This window comes from Nycticebus coucang, chromosome 20 (assembly GCF_027406575.1).
Source record: "Nycticebus coucang isolate mNycCou1 chromosome 20, mNycCou1.pri, whole genome shotgun sequence".
Taxonomy (NCBI): Eukaryota; Metazoa; Chordata; class Mammalia; order Primates; family Lorisidae; genus Nycticebus; species Nycticebus coucang.
Window position 1 is genome coordinate 15,150,488 of NC_069799.1, and position 22,214 is coordinate 15,172,701.

At 40.8% G+C, this 22,214-nt stretch overlaps 1 pseudogene; it reads left to right on the plus strand.

The window, feature by feature from the left end:
- The window catches only part of LOC128572468 (ribosomal protein L18-like), a 49,914-nt pseudogene extending 36,424 nt beyond the window's left edge, over positions 1-13,490 (plus strand).
- Positions 13,491-22,214: the final 8,724 nt, after the last annotated feature.

The window sequence follows — 22,214 nt, forward strand, 5'->3', positions numbered from 1 at the left end:
CCACTACTCATTTCAGTACATAAAAGAATTCATAGAGAAGTTCTATATATGTGAAGAGTATGACAATATCTTTAAATATATCTCATGCTTTTCTCATCATAATTCAAATGGAAGAAACACTCTACAAATGTCAGTCGCATCTCACAGCCTTAAAGTTGTGTTTATTCTGTTATGTAGTGCTAAGGAGAGACGAGGCAGAAGATACTAGGAGATCCTTTGTCCATATTTAGAGGAACAAATTGAGCAGAGGGGCTTCCAAGAAACAAAACCTGACATTTCAAGGTTGACATACAAAAATGACTCTCAGAGTTAGAAAGGACACAATGTGGAGATGTGGCCAAGGCCACAAAAAAGGCACTTTGGAGTGGGCATACAAGTAAGAGGACAGTAAGCTCAAGTGATCTCTTTTCATTAACATAGTACAATTTACACCAGTTCTATCACACTCTACAATTACAATGTCAAATAGTGTCCATTGATTACAGGGATAGAAATGGGAGGACTCTCCATTCTGGAAGGTTTCTCCATTTCCAAGAAAAATCATGAACATTTTACCACCACACCACTTAACATAGAATTGGAAAATCCGGGGTGAGGAGACAAGATGGCTGACTGAAGCCAGCTTTCCACAGAGGCTCCCGTCCAGAAGGACAGTTAAAGGACAAAAATTCAGCAAGTAACCTGGTGGATTTGAGCTGCATTAAGAGAGAAGGTTGAAGAACACATGTCAACCCTGGTGAGGTGAGCTGCGACCACAAGGATAAAAACAAAAGGTACAAAATCCATCACCAAGCAGGCGGAAGTCCCCTCCCCCATGAGAACAGCTCAGAGTGCCCCACAAACAATCGGGCAGAGTTCAAAGTTCTTCCCACTACACTCCACTGGAGAGACCCCCTAAAAACTGCACCTACCTCCCCTACTAGGGTGTCACGGCGTCCTCATGCCAAGCCTAAAACTGTATAAACTGTATATAGTCTCTACCTGGAATTCTGAGCTCCCAGCGTTCCCCTCCACTCACACTGAAGTCTGGAGGCCAGTCCCCCAGGAGTTCAGAGTCTTGGGTGATTTCTTGGGGGGTGTGGATAAGGCCTCAACTGCAGCTGGTCGGCAACATCTCCGGGACACAGGAGAGAGGAGAGGACAGTCTGCAGAGAGGGGACTGCACCGGAGCAGCAGTTCCCTGAGGCACAGTGCGACAGCTGTCTTTTGGTGACAATACGGCATAAAACTGTAAAACTGTGTGTGTTCTCTGCCCATAACCCCAGGCTCCCAGCGCTGCATGCACTCCCCTCTGCTCTCGCTCCAAGGTCTGGAGGCCTGTCCTCCAGGAGTCCTTGGGCGATTGCTCAAGGGGGGTAGACAGTGCCGGGCTCCAGCCAGTGGCACTGGAGCAGAGAGAGGATGGTTGCCCGGAAGGGAGCTGCACGGGAGCAGCGGTTGCCTGAGGCATAAAATAGCAGCCCTCTTTTGCTAGCAATACGGTTCACTACATAATATTCTGAAGTCACACCCCCTGTCTCCCTAGGCAAACAGAGACTGTGAGTATAGGATTTGTCTGAGGCCACTCCAACTTGCAAACCGGGGAAACTCCCAGGGCAGGGCTGACCCAGAGGTCTGCTTTACTGAACCTAAGACGCACCTGGCCCTCAGGGGATCGTCAGCCTATAGACAATACAAGAGCAAAGACAAGCTGATTTAGAACTCAATTCAGCGTCTTTTCTTCAGGGAAACCGCAGAGTTGTTCTGTTCTGTTCTGTCAGTAACATTAATCAGGGGCGAGACTGGACCTGAGTGAAAACCCCCCAACCTTCATGAAGTGCCTAAGGTTGTCAGGCCTCAGCTCCTCCTGCTAGAGAGAGGCAGAGCGCAGCGGCCTGGCAGACTTCCTTGTGATTCAGGCAGGTGCAAACTCCAGGAGTACCGGTTCACTACAGGCAACAGGGAACCCAACAGCAAGGCTATCAGTGACTGGGTGTGACAGTGGTGCAAGGTGGGGAAGGAGGCATCAACCTTGACAGACTGATCTATTGGTTGGGTGGCTCCTCCTGACTCCACACAGCACTGGAGCAAGCCACATCACAGTAGTCACCAGACCCCTATGATGCAGTTCCCAGAGACCTCTTAAACTCCCTCACCCGAGACAGGTGCAGACTCAGACAATTGATTTGGACCTTTTGAACTGAACCAAACACCTGAGGACAAATCATGTGGTCCCCTGGGTGCACCGTGGTAGGAAGCTTTGATTTTTCTTTTTCAATTATTGCTGGTGGGGGTGGGGTGAATTAATTGCTGATATTTCTCCACAGCTGAGACTTCAATCAGGAGTATCTGTTTCACTAGGGTGGAACAGAAACCAGCTGAAAACAAGACAGAACCACTTAGCCACACCACACCAGACAGGGCCCCAGTTTCTCAGGCCATAACACTGTACAGGCACTTGACAAAGTCCCAGGGGAAAAAAATCAAAGGGAGTAAAACAACCATGGGGCGGAATCAGTGGAAAAACTCTGGTAACATGAATAACCAGAATAGATCACCCCCCCCCCCAGGAAAGATATGGCAGATGTAATTGAAGAGCCCATTCATAAACAACTGCCAGAAATCGAATTCAGAATTTGGATTGCAGACGAGATTAATACAGTGCAATTAGGAATTCGAGGAGAAATTCAAAAGTTGTCTCAAGAATTTAAAGAATTTAAAGACAAAACCACCAAAGACTTAGACACACTGAAGCAAGAATTTGCAGCCCTCAAAGATATGAAAAATACAGTAGAATCCCTCAGCAACAGAATGGAGCAAGCAGAAGAAAGGATTTCTGACATTGAAGATAAAACCTTTGAACGCTCCCAAACTCGCAAAGAGGAAGAGAAATGGAGAGCAAAAATGGATCATTCTCTCTGAGACCTCTGGTATAATTCGAAGAAGGCTAATATTCAAATCATTGGAGTTCCAGAAACAGATGAAGTGGCCTCGCTGTGCACAGAAGCCCTTCTGCATGAAATTATGAAAGAGAATTATCCAGACATGCCTAGAGATTCTGAAATTCAGATAGTGGACAGCTTCAGAACCCCAGCACGACTCAACCCCAATAAGACATCCCCCAGGCATATCAGAACTTCACTAAAGTTAATATGAAGGAGAAAATTCTCAAAGCTGCCAGGAGAAAGAAAACTATTACCTTCAAAGGAAAGAATATTAGAATGACTGCAGATCTCTCTGCTGAAACTTTTCAAGCCAGAAGAGGGTGGTCACCGACTTTTAATCTTCTAAAGCAAAATAGCTTTCAACCCCAGATCTTGTATACAGCTGAACTGAGTTTCATTTATGATGGAGAACTTAAATAATTCAATGACATTCATATGTTGAAGTAATTTGCCCTAACCAAACCAGATCTTCACGATATTCTCAGACCTATCCTCCATAATGACCAACCCAATCTTATACTAGAAAAGTAAACTCACTCAGAAACTTTTGATGAGACTCCAATTTCCACACTGGTGAAAGGATTAAAAATGCCGACTGGACTTTTAAAAACTTGATACCCAAAACTTCACCAGAGTTATCAATATTCTCCATTAATGTGAACGGCTGAAACTGTCATCTGAAGAGGCATAGTTTAGCTGACTGGATACAAAAACTCAGGCCAGATATTTGATGCATACAAGAGTCACATCTTAACTTAAAAGACAAATACAGACTCCGGGTGAAAGGATGATCATCCATATTTCAGGCAAATGGTAATCAGAAAAAAAGCAGGTGTTGCAATTTTATTTGAAGATACAATAGGCTTTAAACCAACAAAAGTAAGGAAGAACAAGAATGGTCACTTCTTATTTGTTAAGAGTAATACTCAATATGATGAGATCTCAATTATTAATATCTATGCACCAAACCAGAATGCACCTCAATTTATAAGAGAAACTCTAACAGACATGAGCAACTTGATTTCCTCCAGCTCCATAATAATCAGAGATTTCAACACTCCTTTGGCAGTGTTGGATTGATCCTCCAACAAGAAGCTGAGCAAAGAAATCTTAGATTTAAATCTAACCATCCAAATTTGGATTTAGCAGACATCTACATAACATTTCATCCCAACAAAACTGAATACACATACTTCTCATCAGCCCATGGAACTTACTCCAAAATCGATCACATCTTACAAGTCTAACCTCAGTAAATTTAAAGAATAGAAATTATTCCATGAATCTTCTCGGACCACCATAGGATAAAACTTGAGCTTAGTAACAACAGGAATCTGCATACTCATACAAAAACATGGAAGTTAAATAACCTTATGTTGAATGATAGCTGGGTCAGAGATGAGATTAAGAAAAAAATCACCATTTTTTTGGAACAAAACAACAATGAAGACACGAACTATCAGAACCTCTGGGACACTGCAAAGGCAGTTCTAAGAGGGAAATTTATAGCACTGCAAGCCTTCCTCAAGAGAACAGATACAGAGGAAGTTAACAACTTAATGGGACATCTCAAGCAACTGGAAAAGGAAGAACATTCCAACCCCAAACCCAGTAGAAGAAAAGAAATAACCAAAATTAAAGCAGAATTAAATGAAATTGAAAAGAAAAGAATAATACAACAGATCAATAAATCAAAAAGCAGGCTTTTCGAAAAGGTCAATAAAATAGATAAATCTTTGGCCACCCTAATCAGGAAAAAACAAATAAAATCTCTAATCTCATCAATCAGAAATGACAAAGACAAAATAACAACAGACTCCTTAGAAATCCAAAAAATCCTTAATGAATAATCCAAGAAACTTTATTCTCAGAAATATGAAAATCTGAAGGAAATTGACCAATACTTGGAAGCACGTCACCTTCCAAGACTTAGCCAGAATCAAGTATAAATATTGAACAGGCCCATATCAGTTCTGAAATAGCATCAACCATACAAAACCTCCCTAAAAAGAAAAGCCCGGGACCAGATGGTTTCACATAAGAATTCTACCAAACCTTTAAAGAGGAATTAGTACCTATATTACTCAACCTGTTCCAAAAGGTAGAAAAAGAAGGAAGACTACCCAACACGTTCTATGAAGCAAATATCACCCTGATCCCCAAACTAGGAAAAGACCCAACAAGAAAGGAAAATTATAGACCGATATCACTAATGAACTTAGATGCAAAAATATTCAACAAGATCCTAAAAAACAGAATCCAGCAACACATCCAACAAATTATACATCATGACCAAGTCGGTTTTATCCCAGGGTCTCAAGGCTGGTTCAATATATGTAAATCTATAAATGTAACCCATTACATAAACAAAATAAAAACCAAAGACCATATGATTCTCTCAATTGATGCAGAAAAAGCTTTTGATACTATCCAGCATCCTTCGTGATCAGAACAGTTAAGAAAATTGGTATAGAAGGGACATTTCTTAAACTGATAGAGACCATCTACAGCAAACCCATAGCCAATATCATATTGAATTGAGTTGAATTGGAATCATTTCCACTCAGATCAGGAACCAGACAAGGCTGCCAATTGTCTCCATTGCTTTCTAACATTGTAATGGATGTGTTAGCCAGTGCAATTAGGGAATCAAGGGTATCCATATAGGGTCAGAAGAGATCAAATTTTCCCTCTTCATAGATGATATAGTATATCTGGAAAACCCTAGGGACTCTACTACAAAACTCTTAGAAGTGATGAAGGAATACAGCAGCGTCTCAGGTTACAAAATCAACATTCATAAATCGGTAGCCTTTATATATACCAAGAATAGTCAAGTTGAAAAAACAGTTAAAGACTATCCCATTCACAGTAGTGCCAAAGAAGATGAAATATTTGGTAATTTATCTAACAAAGGATGTGAATGATCTCTATAAAGAGAACTATGAAACTCTAAGAAAAGAAATAGCTGAAAATATTAACAAATGGAAAAACATACCATGCTTATGGCTGGGAAGAGTCAACATCGTTAAAATGTCCATTCTACCGAAAGCAATATATAATTTCAATGCAGTCACTATTAAGCTTTAAAGCTCCACTGTCATACTTTAAAGATCTTGAAAAAAACAATACTTCGTTTTACATGGAATCAGAAAAAACTTCGAATATCCAAGACATTACTCAGAAATAAAAACAAAGCAGGAGGAATTATGCTACCAGACCTCAGACTATACTACAAATTGATAGTGATCAAAACAGCATGGTATTGGCACAAAAACAGAGAAGTAGATGTCTTTAACAGAATAGAGAACCAAGAGATGAATCCAGGTACTTACCATTATTTAATCTTTGACAACCAATTAAAAACATTCAGTGGGGAAAAGATTCCCTATTTAACAAATGGTGCTGGGTGAACTGGCTGGTAACCAGCAGAAGACTGAAACTGAACCCACACCTTTCAACATTAACTAAGATAGACTCTCACTGGATTAAAGATTTAAACTTAAGACATGAAACTATTAAAATACTAGAGGAGAGTGCAGGGAAAACCCTTGAAGAAATCGGTCTGGGCAAGTATTTTATGAGGAGGACCCCCCGGGCAATTGACGCACCTTCAAAAATACACTACTGGGACTTGATCAAACTAAAAACTTCTGCACAGCCAAGAACACAGTAAGTAAAGGAAGCAAACAGCCCTCAGAATGGGAGAAGATATTTCCAGGTTATGTTTCCGACAAAGGTTTAATAACCAAAATCCACAGAGAACTGAAACACATTAGCAAGAATAGAACAAGGGATCCCATCGCAGGGGGGACAAGGAATTTGAAGAGAAACTTCTCTGAAGAAGACAGGCGTGCGGCCTTTAGAAATATGAAAAAATGCTCATCATCTTTAATCATCAGAGAAATGCAAATCAAAACTACTTTGAGATATCATCTAACTCCACTGAGACTAGCCTATATCACAAAATCCCAAGACCAGAGATGTTGGCGCGGATGTGGAGAAAAGGGAACACTTTTGCACTGCTGGTGGGAATGCAAATTAATACATACCTTTTGGAAAGAAATATGAAAAACACTTAGTGTTCTAAAAATAGATCTGCCATTCAATCCTGTAATCCCTCTACTGGGCATATACCCAGAAGACCAAAAATCACACCATAACAAAGATATTTGTACCAGAATGTTTATTGCAGCCCTATTCATAATTGCTAAGTCATGGAAAAAGCCCAAGTGCCCATCGATCCACGAATGGATTAATAAATTGTGGTATATGTACACAATGGAATATTATGCAGCCTTAAAGAAAGATGGAGACTTTACCTCTTTTATGTTTACATGGATGGAGCTGCAACATATTCTTCTTAGTAAAGGATGTGAAGAATGGAAGAAAAAGTACCCAATGTACTCAGCCCTACTATGAAACTAATTTAGGGTTTTCACATGAAAGCTATAACCCAGTTACAACTTAAGAATAGGAAGAATGGGGAAAGAGAGGGGAGGGAGGGGGAGGTGGGTAGAGGGAATGGTATTGGTGGTATTACTCCAGCAGTGTATCTTACAAGGGTATATGTGAAACTTGGTAAATGTGCAATGTAAGTGTCTTGGCACAGTGACTGAGAGAATGCCAGGAAGGCTATGTTAACTAGTGTGATGAAAGTGTGTCAAACAGTCTGAGAAGTTAGTGAATGATGCCCCATGATCATATCAATGTACACAGCTATGATTTAATAATAATAAAAAAAGAAATTGGAAAATCCATGTAAAGGGAAACAACTTACTAATCCCAGGGTCTTCTCCACTTGAGAATGTAGATGTGTTCCTTCCCTGGAGTGTACAGTTCTTTATGAACTTTTCCCTTTTAAACATTTGTATCTGCTTGTTCTGGTCATTTGTTTCACTGTCTTAGCTGTAATAGCCACTCTTTGACACTTGGAACAAAGAAATAGAAAACATACCTCACCTCTGGTCCCCTAGTATCTGACATTTTGGTGCCACTATCTGGGAAGAAAATACATCTTCTGCAAGATAAACTAATGGAACAATGGATATTCTGAATTCCCTCTGTCTGCTGAGCATTACTTATTACTCCTACAACTGACTGTCTTCACTTCCAGGTAATGTAGCTTCTTACCTGCCCCTGCTTCATCTGCTTTTTTCTACTTCACCTTGACAATGCATTTCATCTCCCAGTTAGTGCTGATATTCAAAAGCTTAAAAAGTGGTCTCAGGCCCTACAAGCACATCTGAATGTTAAACCAGATTTTTGCAGTCTTTACAGCCAGAATGGGGATGAGGAGACAGTGAGATAAAGACAAGCTATCAGCAGATATTAAGAGCAGAAGGAAGCTTTTGAAATGGTTGCTATCACTAGGGAGGAAAGTTGTCAGGCACTGAGTTTCCCTAGAGGCTCAGGCAAGAAGACACGAGGCCTGAACCCTTCCCTACTATGTCTGGATTCCTGGAGTAAGAAATGGCTCAGAAAGGGGCCTCTGCTGCGACTATGCCCTCACTATTAAAGAGATGTAGTGGAAGAGATGCAGGACAAAGCTTTGGCCTGTCTTGGAAAGATGTAATGCTACTACTAAACAAACTTTAACTTTAGATGAGAAAATTGAAGGCTTGGATGAGGCTAGAAAGTGGGGTGATTTGTGGTTTATGTCCAATACTGATAGTAGTATTTCCTCTGGGGAAAAAAACAGATACCCCATGCAAAGACATTTCCCTTTGAGGATCCTGAATGGGACCTGATAATCAAGGTGACTAGTGGTATAAACATTTTCTATCATGTATCCTGGAAGGTTGACATTGATACAAATAAAAGTCTATGAGTTATTTGAAGTTGTCTACCATTTACCAGGAATAAAAAGAAAGTCCCTCAGCCTATCTTGAATGGCTTCAGGGGGGTGGTGAGCACCCAATTGGCTGGTGAACACCCAATTTATTGCCTGACTCCTTAGAAAACCGTATTACTTTAAAGTAACTATACAGGGGGGCTGGGTACCTGTTTTCTCAATGATTATAGTGCCGGCCGTGTGCACTGGGTCTGGTGGGTTCAAACGCAGCCAGGGCCTCCTAAAAGAAAAAAAAAAAAATAATAGCCATGCTCTGTGGCACGGACCTGTTGTCCCAATTACGAGGAAGGCTGAAGGCAAAAGAGTCATTTGAGCCCAAGAGCTTGAGGTTACTGTGAGCTGCGACTTCACATCCCTCTACTGAGGCAACATTGTGATACTCTGTACCTGTGGCTCAAGGAGTAGGGTGCCGGTCCCATATGCCAGAGGTGGTGGGTTCAAACCCAGCCCCGGCCAAAAACCACAAAAAAAAAAAAAAAAAGAATAATAATAAAAATCAAAAGAAATATACAGAGGGTGTTTTGAAAGATGGTTACCAAATTCTCCTCTCAGCCTTTAATCTGCATTTGGGACAACTGGCTGTTCTCTCCTGCCTTTCTAATCATGCCTCAAAGTCCTACTCCCCTTCTGGGGGAGGGGGAGACATACTAACTAAAGCGGAAACAGCCATTTATATAAATATAGGTTAAGTACTTCTACTGTGCCTTCCCTTATTAGAGACACAAATTAACCCAAAAATATGGGCTACTGAGGGACAGATGGGAACAGCGAAATAAGGTCACTTGGTCCAAATTAACCTCATGGATTTAGAGACAGCCTTCACTTGTTTGGAGAAGACTTAGGCCAACACTTGAGTCATTTCTCTTCTAGTGACTTTTGTTCAGCACATAAATGACATTCTTTTGGGAGCACCAGATGCAGAGGAATGCCACAAAACTACCCAAGCTCTATTAAGCATTGTAGCAGATTGTGGGTTCAAGGTTACCAAGGCTGAAGCCCAGTTATATGTGCCTGAAGTACACTATTTGGGCCTTCAAATTTCACAGGCTAAGAGAGCCTTTAGCAAAGAAAGAATAGAACCAATTTTGGCTTAACTCAAACCTCAAACTCTCCAGGTTTCTTAGAAAATTACAGGCTTTTGTAGACTCTGTGTTCCTGGATGTAGCTAGACCACTCTATTCTTTAATTAAAAATGCTCAAGGAGTGCCTGGTGACTCTAGAATGGTAACTGGAGGCAGATAAGTCATTCCAACACCTGAAAAATGCTCTTTTACAGGCCCCTGCTTTAAGTCTTCCTACCGGATAACCATTTAATCTCTATATTACAGATCATCCTGCGAGACTTTTTTTTTTTTTTTTTGGAGACAGAGTCTCAAGCTATCACCCTGGGAAGAGTACCCTGGCATCACATGTCACAGAAACCTCAAACTCTTGGGCTTAAGCAAATCTCTTGCCTCAGTCTCCCAAGTAGTTGGGACTGCAGACACCAGCTACAGTGCCCAGCTATTTTTTGGTTACAGTTGTCATTGTTGCTTAGCAGGCCCGGGCCTCATTCAAACCCCACCACCCTAGGTGTATGTGGCCAGTGCCCTGCCAACTGAGCCACAGGAGCCTCCTATCCTAGGAGTCTTGATCCAACAGTAGGGTCCAGTTTTATAACCTGTAGCTTATCTTAGTAAAGAAATTAACACCATGGCTAAAGTATAAGCACTCTATCTACAGGTGGTATTGGTCATTGCCTTCTTAAGGCCAGAGGCAATCAAGCCAACTTTGAGAAGAGACCTAATTGTTTACACTTTTCATGAACTTTCTGGACTTTTAAATTCAAAAGGAAAACTTTAGTCGGATGATGAGCTAATCAGATTTATGTCTTCCAGAGATGAGATCATCAGGTCATAAAGACTGAAAGGGGTTCCAGCCCAAGATGTGATTCTGTTCCAGACCCATAGATCACCTGTCTTCTGGAGAAACTATTGATACAGGGTTCCCCCATTCAAGCCTGAACAATGGACCCCTGTTTCCTAGGCCTAGGCAATTTCAAGAAGAGCATACCCTGACATTTTGCCCCAGGCTAGAAGGATCAACCTATATTTCTATAACTCAGTGGGCTGGGGACAGGAAATGAACACCATGGGTAGATAGTTTGAACCCACCTGGACCAGCTAAAAAAAAAAAAAATCAACAATGACAACTGCAACAAAAAATGAAATAGCCAGGTGTTGTGGCTGGAACCTGTAGTCCCAGCTTCTACGGAGGCTGAGGGAAGAGAATTGCTTAATCCCAAGAATTTGAGTTGCCTTGAGCTGGGATGCCACGACACTCTACCCAGGGTGATAGCTTGAAACTGTGCCGCAATAAATAAATAAATAAATAAAATATATATATACATACATATGTGTATTATATGTATGTGTGTGTGTGTGTGTGTGTGTGTGTGTATATATCAGGTTTCCCTCTCATTCTGCTTTATGTCTCTGAGCTTCATTTTGGGACTGAGTGGAAATTCTCTCCTCATACTCTGTCATCTGGTAGGGGTATTGGGGGGTGCTGTTTTGTTAGAAATCCACCAGGTGGCCAATCTAGAAAGGGTAGGAGTCCAAGACACATGAAATTTTCAGCAGCACACTGTGTGTACTAACCATGTCAAGCTCTGAGGACTGAGTCTTTTTATCATTGTCTACTCTATCATCAATCTATTTCTCAGTGAATTTTAGGAATTATGGGAACTGTCTCCTCTAAGCCCTCTCCAAGAATACCTCTAGCTTCTATGGTTAAAAATTCCTCTAAACCTGGAAGACTACCACCTGGGCTTTTTATAAAGAGACTTACTGGATTGAGTCACTTTTGGAATAAATATACCATAGGAAATTCTGACTGTGACTGGCCAGAAGATGGATCTTTTGAGCTAGAAAAACTCCTTTATTTAAAGATAATTTTAGAGAGCTCTCATCCTAAGCAATTGCTTTATTTGTATTTATGGGAAAATCAAATAGGAAGAGAAATATCAGTGTGTGGCTTGCCTTCAAAACTAACTTAAAAAAAAAAAAAACTGAGGAGCATAAAACTAAATTAGAACAAAAATTAAAATCTGCTTGCACCTTAAGTTGCCCTTCAATTTATACTCTTCTCTATCCTCAATTACCTGTCCCTCATCCCTCAGAAGCACTTTTGGATCACTGGGTTCCGGGTCACAACCAACTTCAAAATTCAACTTTAACCCCTCAACAATCATACTTGGGAGCTATTAAAATTATGTTGACTGCAACTTTTTCAGAAAACCTTTTTAATAACCGTTTGCCTGCCTTAATATCTCTATCTCTCCAATATTTACAGAAGGCACTCATTCCTGATTTAAAAATCTCAAAATACACAGTTTGATTGCATAAAAGCTAAGAAGCAAGAAGTAGGCCTGTTACAGAGCCAAAGCAAAGCTTGGTTTTCTGTCCCGTACAATGCCTCTTATTCCCCAGGATTATGAAATTGAACTCCATCAGCCCCAGACCTCCCTATACAGTGAGAAATCCATCCAAGGTTTTCACCCACCCCCCAGAGAATTCATGTCCCCTGGACTGAAGCAGATGTTCTGAATTACAAACCCCCTTTCCCCATGCTTTCAGAGGATCCCACCAAATTTAGAGATGAATTAGAGAGGCTTGTAGCCATTCATAATCCCACTCACAGAGATCTTGACTGGTTGCTAAGGAGCGTTCTTCCTACACATGATTATACTGCAGTAATTACACAAGACAGATGGCTTCTGGGAGAACATCCTATTCATAGAGGAAACAGATGGCCAGATCCTTTTCCTGGATCCCCTACAAATGACCAAGAAATTACTCATTAAATTCTGACATTCAGAGTCTATTGGAAGCAATATTACAGGCTTTCCCTCCTAAATTAAGTTGGTCTAAAGTTGATTTATGTACTCAGAAGGAGGGAGAAAATTCTAAAGCCTTCATTAAAAGATTTATCAAAGTTTTCCAGAGACAGACATCATTTACTCCCGAAGCATCAGAGCATAGAAATCTTTAAATGTCTGCCCTCCTTGGAAATTTTCTTCCAGAAATTAAAAAAAAAAAAAAAAGAAAACAGATTCAAAACAGTAGAGTTGCTCTTTCTGGACCTGACCAAGAAAGAGTTGCCATCATGTGAGTTGATACACACCACTGCAAGAACCAAAAGTTTCGTCACAAGAAGCCCCAAATCTAGGTCATTTAGCTAAGGCTGCTGGTCAAGCTGTACAGGTTTCTGGCCAGACAGACCAACTCTACCCTCAAGCAGTTGGTCCTGAAGATGTTGTTTATCAGTTGCAAAAAATCAGCCACCACACTCTCTTTTGTGGATGATCTGGAAGATGAAACTTCCTGGCCAGGAAAACAAAACAGTTGTGTTTGTGGGGACCATAACTGATGTGTGGGTTCAGAAAGTACCCAAAGTGAGAGAATGTTCCTTGTGCATGTGCAGGGTCAAACTGCACCTTCATTCTCAAGGCTGGGGACAAGATCCTCACCTTCAACCTATTGGCCCTGGATTTCCAAGAGGGCTGTGGCACCGTTCTGCTTTCTGGTCCTTGCAAGGGCCGGGAGGTGTACCAGCATTTTGGCAAGGACACATGAACCCCACACAGTCACACCAAATACTGTGTCTACTGGAAGGGCTGGAATTTCAGGTGTGCCAGAGGCCAACGGGCCAGCAGAGGCTACAAAAACTAACCCTGGAAACTACCATCTTATTAAAAAGGTTTTGGATGCACAAACAAAAAATAACAGTGTACTTGGCTAGACTGATCAACCTCTAAGTGTTATAGTAGAAGTGGCTACACAGCTTTTTGAAAAGGACTTACAAGAGAACAAGAAAAAGAAAGATTTAAAATTCGCAGTCCTTGCTTTTCAAATCAGATCATTGCAGAAGCAACAGCAGACCTCTGAAAATAAATTAAGGTTATCTTTTTTTATTCCTTGAGATGTGTGCAGATACTGCAGAATATCTGGACATTGGAAAGTTAACTGTCCATTCACTAAAAAAAAAAAGGAAAACTAAAAGAAAAGCCTTCCCATGCCTCAGAAAAGTAAATTTTCTTCTGTGGGACAGTATACAGTTGATTGATGGGTACAGCCGATCCTCAGTCCCAACCCAGACCCCACCATTAAACTTAAAGTACAGCATCAGGAACTGGAATTTTTGATTGACACTGGTGCGACTTTTTTTATCATTTGATCAGAAGAATTATCTATACCTCTCACCTCTGATTCTATTCAAGCTAATGGAGTCTCTCAACAACCTATTTCATTATCTATTTCTCAGGGTTCTCCTATATCTCTAGGTTCTCTTAACACTCACCATGCCTTTCTAGTATCTGATTCTCAGCAGCAAACATTTTTGATAGAGACCTGTTTTGTAAATTGAAGACTACCTTATAATGTAATGAAAATAGTATTTTATGTCTCTGTGCCCAGATGAAACTCCAAACTTCTTTCTATCCTTAATGGAAACACATTCTGATTTAATTGCCTTAATGAGACTATCCTAGAGATTGTTCCACATAGCTTTTGGGCAAAACATGTAAATGAAATCTGACTACTACTATGTTCACAGCCTTTAAGCATCTCCTGAAAAAAAAAAAAAAAAACCTTTTCTCTCAGTAGCTAAATAACCCCTCTCATGAGATGCAGAACAGGGAATTACACCTATAATAGACTCCCTTTTACAACAGAGAGGACTCATTTTTAACACCTCACCCTATAACATCCCAATTCTTCCGGTAAAAAAGGAAGGAAAAGTTGATTCAGATGGGAGTCAAATCTACCGATTTGTACAAGATCTGAGACCCATAAACTCCTTTGTAATCCTTGTACACTCTGCTATACCGAATCCAGCTATAATCTTTAATCTTGATTCCTGCTAAATGCAGCCTGGTTTACAATGACTCATCTCTGCTCATCTTTCTTTTCAATTCTCTTACACCCTGACTCAAAATTTCTCTTTACATTTACCTTCAGAGGGAGACAATTAATAAAAACCCGAATACTCCAAGGATACTGAATCTCTTTCAATGTTCTTGAAAATTTTCAAGGCTGATTTAGACTCTTTTATCTTTACATATGGGTCCATTCTGGTTCAGTACATTCATGATGTTCTACTCTGTAATCACACTAAACAAGGTGCCCTCTTAGACTCTCTCATTCTATTAAAAGCTCTAGCTTAAAAAGGCCATAAATCCTCTCAGTCCAAACTCCAGTGGGTACAGACCACTGTTACTTAGTTAGGACACAAAATATCTTAAGGCACTCAAAAACTCACCCCAAAACACCTTGAGTCAATTTTGTCTATCCCCTTTTCCAAAACAAACAAAAAAATAACTACCTAAAATTCTGGGGCCAGCTGGCTACTGCCCCCGATGGCCAACTTTGCCGCCTTCACTAAGTCATTATATTCCCTCCTTTCTGACAGTATCCAAGAGCCTATCCTCTGACCCATAGAGGCATTAAACTCCTTTAAAACTCTCAAATTAGTATTATCCACACCTCTTTCTCTGGGCTTACCCAGTTTTGATTAAGTTTTCTTTTTATACTGCCATAAAAATAATGGAATTGCTGCTGGTATTTTAGGACAGCTTTTTCCCTCTCAGATCTGTCTATAGTCTATATTTTTGTCAATCAGATCCCTTGGCTGCAGGCATGCCCCCGTGCTTATGTGCAGTAGTGGCAGCTGCCACCGTAATTAACAAAGCCAGCACCCTCATATTAGGTTACCCTATTCATCTACATGTTCCCTATGCTCTGTTACAAGTCCACAAACACAGCATCTCTCTACTAGATGATGGACCCCTTATGAAAAATCCTTACTAACTGACTCTTCCATTACTTTGCACCATTGTAACATTTTAAATCCAGCTACACTCCTACCTCCCCCTGATGATGAAGACCCCCACTACATTTCACATGACTGCCTTATAGCTGTTGATGTGATTTTATTTTTTTTATGATTATTATTATTATTTTTTATGTAGAGACAGAGTCTCACTGTACCGCCCTCGGGTAGAGTGCTGTGGCGTCACACGGCTCACAGCAACCTCTAACTCTTGGGCTACGCGATTCTCTTGCCTGAGCCTCCCGAGCAGCTGGAACTACAGGCGCCCGCCACAACGACCGGCTATTTTTTTGTTGCAGTTTGGCCGGGGCTGGGTTTAAACCCGCCACCTTCGGCATATGGGGCCGGCGCCCTACTCACTGAGCCACAGGCGCCGCCCGATTTCTCAGGCATTCCTTTAGACATACCAGACTTAATTTTCTTCTGTGAAGGCTCTTGCAAATGTGATTTCAAAGATAGTGTAGGGATAATGGTGAAAATTGCCCTTTTCTTTTGGTTGAGTCACTGAAAGATCTACTCACAATAATGGTAGATTAATAAAAGAAAGGTTTGTTTCTAAATATCATGTTTATGGGGGAAAACCACAGAAATGATGATCCAAAGTCTCAGTGATGTTCAGAGACTTTTATAGATGCCTTATGGAAGGGAGGGGGGAGAATATAGAAAGTATTTGTGCAGCAAGTGGTTGCTAGGGAGCAGTGTGTGTAGATAGGTGGAAACAGATTTATCTATAGATTAACCTCAGAGACAGGTATCCTGCTTCAAATAACTCTGAGACCAGATCTATTAGCATGTAGAAAGGAAGTTAGCAACCCCTTCTGATTCTCAATCAGGTTGCTCAGGTTTTATGTAGATAGAGGAAAGGCCTCCTTTAATGCTTCCTGATCATAAATGGCCTTTAAGTCAAAGTATTCTTTATGCAATGAGTCATATATTGAGGCAAAATTTCCTTAGCTCCTTCAATAGTATACTAGCTGGCTATGCTATAGTTTCTCCATATGAAATCGTTGAGGCATACTCCCTGCCTCCAGCTTCATCACAAGCTGCTGAACTTATAGCCCTCACTAGAGCTTGCACATTAGCACACACAAAAAAACACTGTCACTATTTACACAGACTATAAATATGCCTTTGAAGTCTGCCATGCAGTTGTCATGATTTGGAAATCTGTGGTTTCTTAACGTCATCTGGCACCCCTATTGCCAGTGGGCCTATAATTGCTTCCCTATTACAGCCATTCACCTTCCCTCTAAGGTTACTATTATTCATTGGCCAGCCCACACTAAAGAAACAGATGCTGTATTTCTAGGAAATGATAGAGCTGGCAGAGCTGAAATACATGTTGCCAAAATGGTCCCTCCATCCTTTTGCCATTCAACTTATTACCTTCCCCTGTTCCTTATTTGGCATCAATAATCATCAGATTAATACCCCACTGACTGAAAAAGATAAATGGATACACAATGGTGCTAAACAGTTATCAAATGAATTATATATTGGACCAAATGGACTCACTGTGGCCCCCTTTCCTTTAACTTTTTGGCTTGCACTTATCCCTCACCAAATGGGACCTATGTGCAAATGGGGGATAATTAAGGAACTAAAAAATAGTTGGTACTTCTCTAGGATCTACAGAATCTCTGACCAATTATTCTAAGTATACTATTTGTAAATTTCACCAAATCTCTGGAGGAGACCAATAATCTCTAGGGAATCCCCAAAGACACGTGTTGCCATTTGTGGCACTCCAAAACGATTTTATAGATTTACCTCCAGCTTTAGGCTTTTCTCACTGCTTAGTTATTACCTGTGTAGTGGATGGACAGAATGTTACCCAACAAGATGTGCAGATGCTCCAACAATAGTAAAGAAATAAATACTTGAAATTATTCCTTCGTTTGGTAAACCCTCATGGATGGAATCAGATCAAGGAGCATCATTGTTTTATAGTTTTTCTTTCTTTCCTATTTTTTTTTTTTTTAATTGAGACAGAGTCCTCCAGAGTCTGTTTTCCTCTGGAGAGTGCTGTGGCCTCATAGCTCACAACAACCTGAAAAGCTTGGGCTCAAGCAATTCTCTTGCCGCCGCCTCCCTAGTAGCTGTTACTACAGGCAACTACCACAACAGCTGGCTGTTTTGTTTGTTTGTTTGTTTGTTTACCACTTCTGTGCTTGGTTCCAACATAAAAGCCCCTTTGCATGTGGCCAGTGCCCTAAACACTGAGCTATGGACACCAACCATGGAACACTTTTCTCAGCAGAAATAAACCATCTGCTTGCAAAGGCTCTGGGGTACTAATTAAAATTTCATATCCCATATCATCCTCAATCCTCAGGACAAATACAATGTAAAAACCTAGACATAAAGAGAGGTTTGGCAAAAACATGTCAAGAAATTGGACTTAAATGCCCAGAAGCACTAACTTTGGCCCTTATAAAAGTCCATAACATCTCACATAGAACACATTGATTAACACCCTTTGAAATAGTGTTTGGTCACCTTATGTCTCCTGGCACCCCTAAATCTCTTGGGCTGACTGGAATGTATAGTCATCTGAGTGAACAATTTGATAACATGACTATACACAGGCACTGATTAATGTACTTGGAGCATATTATCAACAGGTGAAAAAAGCATGGACTCCAACAACTGATAAGTCTTGCCATCCCTTTCAACCAGGAGGTGGTGTATACATCAAAATTTTAGAAGAAAACATGCACTGTCACCCCGCTTGGAAGGTCCTGATGAAGTACTCTTAACCACCAACAATGTCACAAAAATAAAAGGAAAAACCCTGCTGGATTCACTTGAGACACTCCAGAATACACCGAGACAGTTGCAGATTGACCCCTACAGGTGACCCGAAAGTAAGGATTTCCAGGGCCAATCCCTAGGCTTCTGAAGCAGATGACTCCAGGAAGTAGACAGTTATTTCCTAACATCACAGATCAAGAATCCTCATTTAATCTATATTCCTTGCCTTTTAAACTCCCCAATGGTCACTTTAAACAATTTGTCCTTAAGCATCCCCCACTTTCAGAAATCAGGCAGTTGAAGCTGAGTAGAAGTTGCTTCAATCTATCCCATTCTCACTTTATCTTCCAATGTAGCTCTTCTTTCAAACTATGCCTTACTCTTACTAACACTTACTGTTTCTCCAGCAGGTCAAGCACAGAGTTGGCATCCTTTTGTATCAGTCTTTCAAACCCAGGCCACACTAACTCATCAGTCTGATTGCTGGTTATACCAACATGTAGATCATGCAAAGGAAACAGAATATGTTTTTATTTCTGCCAATATGAGTGTCTGGTGGAGCCAATCTGGAAAACAGAAGTATGAAAGGATGACCTTGAGGCCAAATCTATTAGCATGTAATAAGAAAGTTAGCAGCCCCTTTTGGTTCCCAATGAGGTTACTCAGGTTTCATGTAGATATTAAAGGGGCCTATTCCACTGCTTCCTGATCATGACTGGCCTTTAATTGAAAACATTCTTTATACAAAGTGTTTGGCCTAAGTGGTCCTAGCATAAAGCAGATAGGTGTCAGGCCTAGGTTATAATGGAAAAATACCAGTTAACTCCTGGCAATTTCCAGACTGAAAGTTTTCAAAAAAGAAATGAAATAAGTCGAGTTCACCTCCAAGATAAATGAGAAAGTACTGTTTTCTTACTTCTAGTTGAGTCCCAATTTTCTGCTTGGCTAACTCCCTGAAAAATGAACCAACATCCTGGGACTGACCTTTAAACAATACCTGGTGGAGAAAATACTGAGACAAAGAGGTATGAAACTAATATGTATATGGGGTGTATGATGTGTAACTAACTAACCCCCAAATTCTGCTTCTGTGCAATGCTTGCTTGCTATCCTACCTGGTTGCACCTTGACAGCCTGTGTGCAAACCAGGATGTAGACCAAGCCTTAAAAACTCAACCCCTTAAACACTTGGGGCTGCTCTCAGAAACACCATGTTGGAACACAGGCAGTTGCCAGTGGCTCTTCAATAAAGGGACTATGGTATGAGTTCAACTTGTTCGGCAGTGTGGTCTTTGTGGAACTCCTGGGAACAAAACAAGGAGTCATATTTTGGGGTGAAATTTCCTTAGCTCCTTCATTTCCCTCAACTGGAATTTCCCTAGAAGTTTCACATGTTAAGAGCTGAGTTGGCACCTGGGGAGAGAGAGAGAGGGTTAGTAATCTAGTGATAAGATGTCTGAAAAGAGATACAAGAACATAAATTAGAGAATAAATAAGAAAAGAACAGATCTGAGCACATTTCCCCACAGCCCATTAAACTAATCTCTCATTCTTGGGAATAGGTCAGTCCAAGGGAATGGTTTCATTAATTTGGTGAAGAATATTTATCTTGTCCTTTAAGAGATGTAGATCAGTTTTTATTTGCCCTGACTGATTTACGTAAACACACAACATTTTCCTCCAATAACAGTATAAGCTCTTCCATGTTGAGTAGTCAAAGCATCTAGCTTGCGTTGGTTTTGAATTACAACAGGTGCCAGGCTATCAAGCTCTGGTTGAAGTGTTCCCAATGCTTGAATGTTCATGTTGAGCTCTTTTTCTATTACTATGGAAAGATTCATGACTGCTTTTTCAATTATGTAAGTTCTAAATATTGGGAAAAGGATTTTGATCATTCAAAATAACTTTTAATTATTATATAGAAGGGGATTTCTTACAATGGTGTATTTTGTATGTTTATAAGGTACTACCTTAGGAACAAAAATAGCCCAAGTTTGTAATTTGACTGGCATTTAAAGTGGAGCACTTGATAATAGAGGTTGTCGGACAACCATGTCCATAGTATCTTGACCATTGAGGTGGGAACCATTTGTATACTTTATTACCTCATAAGATAAAAAGAGCAGTTATAGACAGAGTCAAGTTAGAACTTGTGACCTTCCAGCCTGGAGTTTTCTGTGTCTTTTCCTCTTCACTGGCACTTTCACATATCTGGTTGTCATGTGTCTCTGAGCAAAGATAGCTCTTGATTTTTCACAGAAGTTTTTATTTTTATTTTATTTTTTATTTATTTATTTTTTATTAAATCATAGCTGTGTACATTTATGTGATCATGAGACACCATACACTAGTCACAGAAGTTTTTCTATGTTCAGTTGTCTTTTTATCTGGTGAAGTAGTATGTTTTTTCTTCTTTGGCTGTGGATACTACATGACACGTCTATTTTCCAGATGGTTTCACCAGGCACTCATATTAGCAGAAATAAAAATAAATTCAAGTTCCTTTATATGTTGGAATAACCAGCATCCGATTGAGTAGTTAGTGTGGCAGGAGTTTGAAAGACTGGTGTAAAGGGGTGCTGGGTCTGTGCCTGAATTGCTGGAAAAACAGTAAGGGCTAGGAAAAGTAAGGCATCATTTGAAAGAAGAGATATAGTTGAAGACAAAGGGAGAATGGAGTAGATTGATGCAATTTTCACTCAGCATCTAATGTGTTTTATTTCTAAAAGAGGGGTGTGCTTAAAGAAAGAAGTGATTAAACTGCAAAAACGTATTGCAGTTTTTAAAAGGTAAGGAATATAGATATAAACGAGGTTACTTTCTTTTTTAATTATTATTATTCTTTTTTTGAGACAGAGTCTCACTTTGTTGTTCTTGGTAGAGTGTCGTGACATCATACATCACAGCACCTCCAATTCTTGGGCTTAGGGGATTCTATTGCCTCAGCCTCTAGAGTAGCTGGGACTACAGGCACATGCCACAATGGCTAGTTTTTGTTGCAGTTGTCACTGTTTTAGCTGGCTAGGGCTAGTTCCAACCCATCACCCTCGGTATTTGGGGCTGGTGCCTTACCCACTGAACCACAGGCACCACAGGGTTCCTGAGTTCTTCAGGTGAGTGTTTTTACCTAGAAATTGCCAGGTGTATTGAAAACACCCTCACAGCAGAGTCTAACTCCTATTTAAATAGCAGGTGCCCAAACCTCACACCGACTAAACCCTCAGTAAATAGAGTTTCATTCCTTTTGTAGAAATTTGTTACACACTTACTGTCTGGCAAGCATGGTGGCCCTTGAAGATCAAGAAAAATAAGTCATGATCCCGGGCGGCGCCTGTGGCTCAGTGAGTGGGGCGCCGGCCCCATATGCCGAGGGTGGTGGGTTCAAGCCCAGCCCCGGCCAAACTGCAACAAAAAAATAGCCGGGCGCTGTGGTGGGCGCCTGTGGTCCCAGCTACTCGGGAGGCTGAGGCAAGAGAATCGCGTAAACCCAGGAGTTGGAGGTTGCTGTGAGCCGTGTGACGCCACGGCGCTCTACCCGAGGGCGGTGCAGTGAGACTCTGTCTCTACAAAAAAAAAAAAAAATAAGTCATGATCCCTGCCCTTAAATTAAAAAAAAAGTGCCCTGGGGAAGAAACTATTAACATTCCTGCCTCTTCCAGCCTCTTGTTGCATGGCATTCCTGTCACTCAAAGTCAGAGAGGTGGCCTGTTAGGCCCTATCCAATCAGGGATGCTCTGATATAAACTGTCCAATCAGATGCACCAGAAGAAGCCAGAAAGAAGAAGGCGGCACCGGGGATTCTGAGGCGTTTG